We start from the raw sequence: 9,046 nt of genomic DNA, 5'->3' as shown, positions 1-9,046 counted from the left end.
TGGCTAGATTAGAACAAATACCTAGGAGGTAGCACTGACCTTAATTAGTGATCAATACATGGGGATGAAAAGAAGTTGGAAGAGTCAACTGATTAGACCACGGAAGAACAAGGAGACAGTTCCATTTTGGAACATTTGACGTTGAGTTATTTGAGGAACATCCAGATATAAATAACCAGTAGGGAGATATATAAAGTAGTCTGGCACTCAGAGTTTCTGAAAAGTCAAGTAAGATGAGGACAATTACAAAGACGTCCCTGTTCATCTACAAAGATTATTTCAATCATATCGTGGGGGTCAAGGCCAGGTTCCAGAGATTGAAGAATGAGAGACATGAAGAAGCAGAATGAACAAACGTTTCTATAGTCTGAATATTTGTGTCCTCCCCAAATCCCTAAGTTGAAATCCTAATGTCCAGCGTGATGATATTAGAAGGTGGCGGTCTTGGGAACTACTTAGATCATGAGGATGGAGCCTCATGAATGGGATTAGTGCTTTCATAAAAGAGAACCCAGAGAACTCTAGCCCCTTTTGACATGTGAGAATACAACCAGAAATCTGCAACCCAGAGAAGGGCACTTCCCCGACCATAATGGCTTCCTGACATCAGCATTCACGGCCTCCCGAACTGTAAGAAATACATTTCTTTTGTTTATAAGCCACTCACTCCGTGGTACTTCATTACAGCAGCCCTGATGAACTAAAATAAGTGTAGAATGTTTTACCATGCCTTTGGCTGTAATGGAAAGGCAAGTAATGTACATGATGGAGACTCCATCACTGCCAGTCATTTAATGGTGATTTTTTTCTTTTTATTATAGGGACAAATAAGTAATTTTCTGGTCAATTAAAAATAAAAGTCTAAACAATTCATTCTGAATGACTTGCATTTGAGATTATGTGGTTGTGTTTACTTTGTCCATAGATAAATGTTTCAATCTGTTCACAAATTATCTCCAAATTCCATCTCACTTAAACTGAGTAATAAAATTATGTAACGTATATGAAAAAATGTTTTTCTTTATGAAAGGCATCCCATCTGCATTATAAAACAGGCAGAAACCCAAAATTTTTATATTTTAATTTTTGATCCAAGTTATGCCTTCCCTGCACATAGGGTATAAATAGTAAATAGTTTGATTCAGATCCCTAGTCTTGCGGTGAGTTTTGTCTTTCCCTTTGTTAACTGATTATGACCCTCAACCTCGTCTAAAAGACTGACTGGCTGCAATTAATCAACTTTACATTACTTATTTTCTAATAATTTCAAAAGCTGTATTACTAGATCCATCTGATGTCAATGGCTAGGACATGGGTACAATAGAATGGCCCCTCAGTTATTTCAGAAAGCATCCACTTTCTCAAAGATACTGTGTTGAAATGAAGTCCTTTCAGAAAGTTGATTCTGGTCCTCTTTGCCTCCCCTTCACCACCAGCATTCTACACTTCATCTCTTGTTCCACCACTCGTTACTCCATCTGTTTCAATGGCTGTGGTTATAATTTATAAACATTCCCTGCATTGTATCTTACTCCCAGTCTGCATCTTCCAACGAAAACTCCTTTGAAGTCAGTCCCTTACATTAGACTTTTCCCTTGTGTTTTGTCACCAATGTAGTCTCCACTTTAGGAAACCAGAGAATAAATTAGTTCTCACAACCGTTTTATTTTCTTTTTCATATTCTGTAAACCAGAATGGCTCATGCAATAAAAATATACCAGGAAAAGAAACTGACACAGAAGCCACAGAATCTATGGTAACTTTCTATAAATAGTTCAAAACTAAATAATTAATTACATGTACTTTTTTGGTAAAAAGTAATCCATGGACAAAAAACAATCACAGTACAGAAGGTTATTTTTAAAAAGCTGAATACCTCTCACCTCCTATTCATTTCTAGTGCTGCTTCTAAGAAGCAATCACTTTTAATCATTTTAATTCTTCTCCTTTTCATCAACAATTTTCTACATTAGTTGTTTATTCTGTTTTTCTTACCAAAATCAGTCAGGACCTATTTTGTTCTGTTATGAAGGTGATGTAATTAGTTCACTTAAATAACTTAGCACATTCTCATTCCATTCTTTTCCTGAGTGTGATAGTTACAAAGTATTAGTTTGCCAAGGCTGCCATCACAAAGAACCAATAACTGGGTGGCTTAAACAACAGAAATGTATTTTTTTATATTGATAGTTTATAGAAAAAAATGTATAGATTTTCATAGGATGAGGGTCCACCCTAATGATCTCATTTAACATTAATTACCTCTTTAAAGGCCCTATCTCCAAATACAGTCATATTTTGAGGTACTAGGGGTTACATGCCAATATTGTTACTGCGTGAATTTATTTTATTACAAAATCAACTAAGATGCCTAGACAAAAAGAATAAAACCGTGTTGCTAAGTCTGGCAGCTCAGATGAGAGGTTTTTACACGAGTTTTTTCCTAACTTTCTAGCAACTGTACACAATGATAAATCATTTCAGTATGTCTCATACATAGACCACCATTGACAGTCATTAGATATTCCAAATCCATAATTATAGTATAGGCTAAATAGAAACCATTTTCTTCTTGAAAACATTTGTCATAGAGACCACAGACTTCTTGTTTTCTTTGTCCTGACTGCTTTCTAAGTATGCTATAAAACTGCCATTCTAAAATCTCATTTTACTGACTATTTGTGTGAATTGCACTGTTGTCTGGATCCTATCTCTTCCTTTCGCTTAAATTACTCTTATTTTGCTGGAATACATCCTCAAGATTTTCTTCATAAAAATTTTAGAAACTTTATCAAAAATTTGTCAAGAATGTATCAAAGTATGAGATTTTTAAAAAACTCATTCTGTTTGGTGTTTAGTTGGCTTTTCCAATTTAAAGCTAAGCTTTTTTTTTCCAGATTTTATAATTTTTCCTCATATTTTATTTTCTCCGCTCTGTTGTGTGAAGTTGTCCTTTGAATTAAACTTCATATCTCTTAACATCTCTCTCTCTTCTCTCTCTCACTCTCCATATCTTCTGCTGTTGTTGTCAATGAATTATGTTATGGGCAATTTTGTTTGATTAATCTTTAAATATTTCTACTGATCTTTTATTCTGACCATTTATGTTACATATTTTTCTGAGTATTTCTTTTTCTTCTGTTGCGTTTTTTCTTTATATGTCATGTATTTTTAAGAAACTTTACAAAACGTTTGTTCTATTTCATAAAATTCCTCTCTCATAGTCTCAGGTATAATAAGGACTTAATATTTTTTAACTCCTCTTTTTCTCATTTAATATAATTTGGAGAGGCACTTAAATCATTTGCTCAGTAAACAATATTGAATTTAACAGAAGCCTTTTAGAAAAACATCCTTAAAACTTCTAGGTTTATAATAGGCTATTTTCATGGAAAACCTCCTCGCAATTGATTTGAGCAGATTAACTGTGTATATGAGAAAACAACACATATACGTATTATTTAATTAGCCATTTAAGTTTAATTAAGGTAAACTTTATACAAGTTTGAGAAGAACTTATAGTGATTGTACATAATTGTTTCTTGATAGTAAAGTGTGCATTTAATGAATTCTGAATTTACTAATTAATTGAAGAGTGGGCTAATTTAGTTTTTGGCTTATAATCAGCAGCTTCACTTAAGATCTAAAGAAATATGAAAATCTAAAGAGATTGTAAAAATTTGCACTAAATAATTTGATTTATATCAAAGCAAAACTTGAATGTTGGAGCAAGAATAATTTTACATCTCTTGAATGATTTCTTCATGTTAGGAAAATGTAAACTACTTAACTTATTTTAGCCAGTATCTGGCTGCTAGTAAGTATGAAGACCCATTTCTTTTACAACCATAAAATAGTCTTTTTCTATGGCATACGTTTTTACTTTTATTCTTTATTCTGGGAGTAATGGACTCATCTGTACACTACCCAGAGTTCTTAACCTTTGAGCTACAGTCAATGACCCGTGTGGATGCTACCCTTTGGGATGAGTGTGCCTGCAAAATTAAAAGGGGAAAAGAGTTTATCTGAACATAGGATAACCAAAGAGGTAGGTGATGAGAGTTGCAATGAGTTGCCTAGAAATATCCATTTTCCATCTCTTACTACCCACACATGCCAGGTTTTCCCCCAGAGGTCAATGTGCTTATCCTTCCTTGCAGCTAAGAGAGGCAATTAAAACCACGGCCACTGTGGTGTAGGAGAGAGTCATGGAGAGGGTTTTTCTTCTTGACACAAAAAAGCAAATCTATTCAAAGCAAAGTGTTGACCGCTGCCCTTTTCCCTTATTCCTGCCCCAAATATGGTCGCAATAGCTGGTGGTGTAGTAGCCATCATGTGAACATGAGTATTAAAAAAAAACACAGTTTAAAAATAGTGAACAAAATAGTTAGAAGGAGCTAGGATAGATTGTGTGTTTGTTCCATCGGCCAGAGAACCAGCCCTCAATTTTCTAACATGCAATGTTTTTTTTTTTTAAGTGGACATAGGTATTTGTCTTACTATTTCTGTTGCATTTTCTATTAATTACAGCTATATTTAATCCTTACTGATATATTGACCTCCTGAACAATGTAATAATTTGGTCACTGCAACTCTGGAAGCTTCAGCTTCTCATCTAAAAAAATAAAATAAAAGGAGATAATAATAGTATCTAACTGTTATGACGATAAAATGAGATCAATGAATTTAAACTTGTGCATATTAGTTATTTATTGCTGAGTAACAACTTACACCAAAACTTAGTGGCTTACCATATTAATAAAATTTTATAAATTCTCACAGTGACAAAGAGTCAGGACTGTGAGAGTGGCTTAGCTGGACATTTCTGGCTTCATGGGTTTTAGTCATATGTTTGAGAGCTGTAGTCATCGGAAGCCTTGACTGGATCTGAGGATCTGCTCTCAGTATGGCTCATCAACATAGCTGGCAAGTCATGCTGTCTGTGGGCAGGAGGCCTCAGTTCCTCCTCACACAGACTCCCCCACGGGGCTACTTGAGTTACCTCACAACATGGCAGATGCCTTTCCCTAATGCAAATAGTACAATAGAGTCAGATAAAAGCTATCCTTTTTATCATCTGCTCTTAGAAGTTGCATAGCATCATTTTTACCTCATTTTATTCAGTAGTAACAAGTCCAGAAAGTCCATCTTACATTGAGGGGGAGGGGAATTAGCCTCCAACTTTAGAAGGGAAGCATATCCAAGAATTTATGGGAATTAAAAAAAAAATTACCATAGAAGGACGGTAAAGGATCTTTCCTCTCCCGCTAACTTCTAGCCTACCACCTTTCCCTCCATCACTTCTCCACGCCCACATCAAGACACACACACACACACACACGCGCGCGCGCGCACACACACACCCCAACACACATATTTCCCACTGTTTCCTTTGCCTCAAACCACCCCCCTCCCAGGTTGTATGTAAAAAGAATACAGTTTTTTGGTTCCACAAAGCATTTATATTAAGATTAAGCTTTATTTCAAAGAAAAAAAGGAGATTCAAGCTCTTCTGAGAATTCATTACTGGGCAGTGGTAAAATATCATCAAAGGTCACAGTTTGTTATTATAGAAATTATAGCATGCTTTGACTCAAATCAAATTCCTTGAAATGTAGCATATATAACAGCAAGAGGTAGATATACTGGGGTTAACATATGTCAAGTATTGCCCTGACCCCTGATTCTAGTACTAAATGATGTGTGACTCTAAGAGACCATTTTCCATAAACTTGATATGAGGAGCAGTTTCTTTACAGTCTCACCATCTGCTGCTAGTTAAAACTTTTGTGCCTGCAAAATGGTATTTTTACTCCCCACCCTCTACCCCTTTAAATGCTGTAATGAACAAGATTTATTGAAAATGAGGAGAACTATTTCCATACATATTCCAAAGCACTCATTAATGAGAGTAGAGGACAAATTTCATTTTGAAAACATACTTCAGCTTCCAACATACTGGAAAATTTTAACTGATTATGAGTTATAGCATCATGTTAAAAATGCCTTTTGATGCTTTATGATGGTGAAAAGAGGATCACCCTTCTATGTTTTAATGATTAGTTGCAGGCTTGACAAAAATCTCTGCATGTCTCAGTGTAAACATTTGGGCACAAATATTGTTAGCTTTTAGTATTAGTTAAGGATGCACTGGCCTTCAGATCTTATCAAGTGACTAGAAATTACATAGAGACACAAGTAAGAAACAGAGCTTGGTTAGATTTTAGGATGAGAGGAAAGTAACCTGGGGTGAGATGTATCTAGTGTGTGGAAAGTATAAAAACATTACTGAATATCTTTACTATTTACTCATGTGATATTTCTGACTGCTCTGACAACTTTACCTCCTAGTGTTAATAGCCTTTACTCATTTATACTACACTCAAGTATTTAAGGAAGTTTCACTTAGGGTGATTCGCCCAGGCAACAACTGGCGTTCTCTGCCTTACACCATCTTCCCTATAAATTTTTGTGTACTATGTGTAAAAATCAACTATTGCCACTAATAAAAATCCTGATACTCTCAATGGCATTCACCAATGACCATGTATTTTTCTCTTGAGTCTACAGTTCAGCTGAGTTAGCTCTGCTCCCTGTATATTCATTTGAGAGGTTTTGTTTTGCTTTTTTTTTTAACTTGGAAGCCAACATTTAAAATCTATTATTTGTGAACATGTTAATCCAGAAGCAGTTGAACAAAACCATTCAATCCTCTGGTTCTTTATTTTTTAAGGGTTTTAATTTTTTTAATAAAAATTTTATATATTTAAGGGGTATGACGTAATGATTTGATATACATATACACAGTGATATGATTACTACAGTCAAACTATTTAACATAGTTCGTGTGTGTGATGAGAGAACCTGAAATCTCTCCTAGCAAATTTTTAGTTTCAGTACAGTACTATTAATTATAGTCATCATGCTGAACCTTAGATATCTAGAGTGATTCGTCCCGCATAACTGCAACTTTTTATCCTTGGACCAACATCTCCTCTTCCCCCATTTCCCTGACCCCAGTGACGTCCATTCTACTCTCTACTTGACTTTGTTAGATTACACATATAAGGGAGATCATGAAGTTTTTTTCTTTCTTTGTCTGACTTATTACACTTAGCATAATGTCTTCCAGGTTCATGCATGTCGTAGCAAATGGCAGGACCTCCTGTTTTAATGTTATCACAATTTCTTTATCCATGCATCTGTCAATGGACACTTAAGTGTTTCCATGTCTTGGCTATTGTGAATAATGCTGCAATGAACATAGGAACACAGATATCTCTTACAGAATTTAATTTCCTTTGGGTATAAACTCAGAAGAGGGATTTCCGGATCAGAGGGTAGTTCTATTTCTAATTTTCTGATGAACCTTCATACTGGTATAATGACTGTATCAATTTACGTTCCCACCAATAGTGCACAAGGGTTCCATTTTCTCCACATCCTCACATTTGAGACCCCATTTTAAGGGGACCACAACTTTCAGGGAAAAGCTCTGCACAGAGAAGAAGAAAAATTTCTCACACCCAACTGCACAAACATATACCAAACCTTTGCCTGTATCACATGTCATGTCTGCTAGCAACCCACTGGCCAAACAAATGACTTTGCCAAACCCAAAGTCAAAAGGCAGAGAAGTATATGTATGTCATGGATGTTCATGGAGAGAAAATAAATACTTCTTAATAATAATCTAATCTACCACACTATAAAAATTATGGCTTTTTAAAACCAAACCTACAGAATAAATCGTACTGTAAACAATCTTCATCAGCAAAATTATGCATTTCAAAACAATTCTGACATAATGCAGTTTTGGGGGGATTAAAGTTATTTATGCAATTTAATTTGGACTGAGTGATGAAAAATAATGGATTTCCTGCAAATATAATGATTTAAATCATTTGTAATATCCTAATCAATGCCTCTGATTATTCAATGGTGCTGTATAGAGTAAATTAGTGTTGGTGGCTAATTCCTAAACAGATTATCAGCATTATCATCTGCTTCATCAATCGCCAAGTCTTTATTTTGGCTATACTACCTATATGCACTCTATTTAATACTGAGGATACAAGATAAACACAGATAAAATGGTTCCTAATCTGGTGGAACTCGTAAGTTACTGGAAAATCAACACATTAGGTAACTGATTTTTTTTAAAAAGTTGATATAGAAAAGCTTGATATAAAGAAAAACATAGGATTCTATGAAAGCTTATGGCAAGGAGAATAATAATTTAAGGCCTTTGTAAGAATAATAATTTACAAAGTCAGAAAAGGCATTTCAGCTGAGACATCAAGGGTGAGTAAGAGTATGGCACATGGAAGGTGCAAGGGAGATATTCCTAGCTTGGAATGAACATGGCTTTTGTGAATAGCTACTAGAAGTCCCACGTTCCAAATGGCTTCAGTGTAGAGTAATAGGAATGTAAATGACACAAATTTAAGCTGAAGAGGTAGATAAAGTTGATATCTTGAAGACTCTCTCAGGAATATGGACTGCTGAAAGCCTCAGTCAATGGCACCTTTTGAAAGATCTTAGAAAGTGGAACATGGCGGTGGAGAATAGGGATGGATGAAAGCTGACTGCGTGCATGCAATATTTAGGAGGGAGGATAAGAAGATATTAGTGCTTGGGTTGTAAAGGTGGTGGAGGAGAAACAATGGGAAAAAAATACAAACAGAAAAGCTGGTTTAAGTTGAGTTATTCTAAGAGTCCCCACTGACAATATCAAAGAACAGACAATTTGTTGGATACCCACAAAGACCCAGTGTTTTTAAGATCAGCAATCTCTTACTGGCTTTACCCTTTGGTTATCACCTGATACCATATTGCTGTGGTCAACTTTTCCCACTGAAGTCATTTCCAATCTACTTTTTTCACTTTAGGGCTATAGGGTGCCAGAGAAGAACTCTTTCTTTTTATTGGTTGACTAATGGAGTTGGGTTTAAAGAACAGCATGACTGGCTTTCCTCTCCTCAGTAAAGGGTAGATATGGGGATAGTAAAAATTGCACATTCCCCCATCAGAAGGGAATTTAAAG

This window comes from Balaenoptera borealis (genome assembly GCF_965194805.1).
Source record: "Balaenoptera borealis genome assembly, chromosome: 12".
NCBI classification, from domain to species: domain Eukaryota; kingdom Metazoa; phylum Chordata; class Mammalia; order Artiodactyla; family Balaenopteridae; genus Balaenoptera; species Balaenoptera borealis.
The sequence above is the reverse complement of the archived record's forward strand: the minus strand, read 5'-3'. Positions refer to the sequence as shown.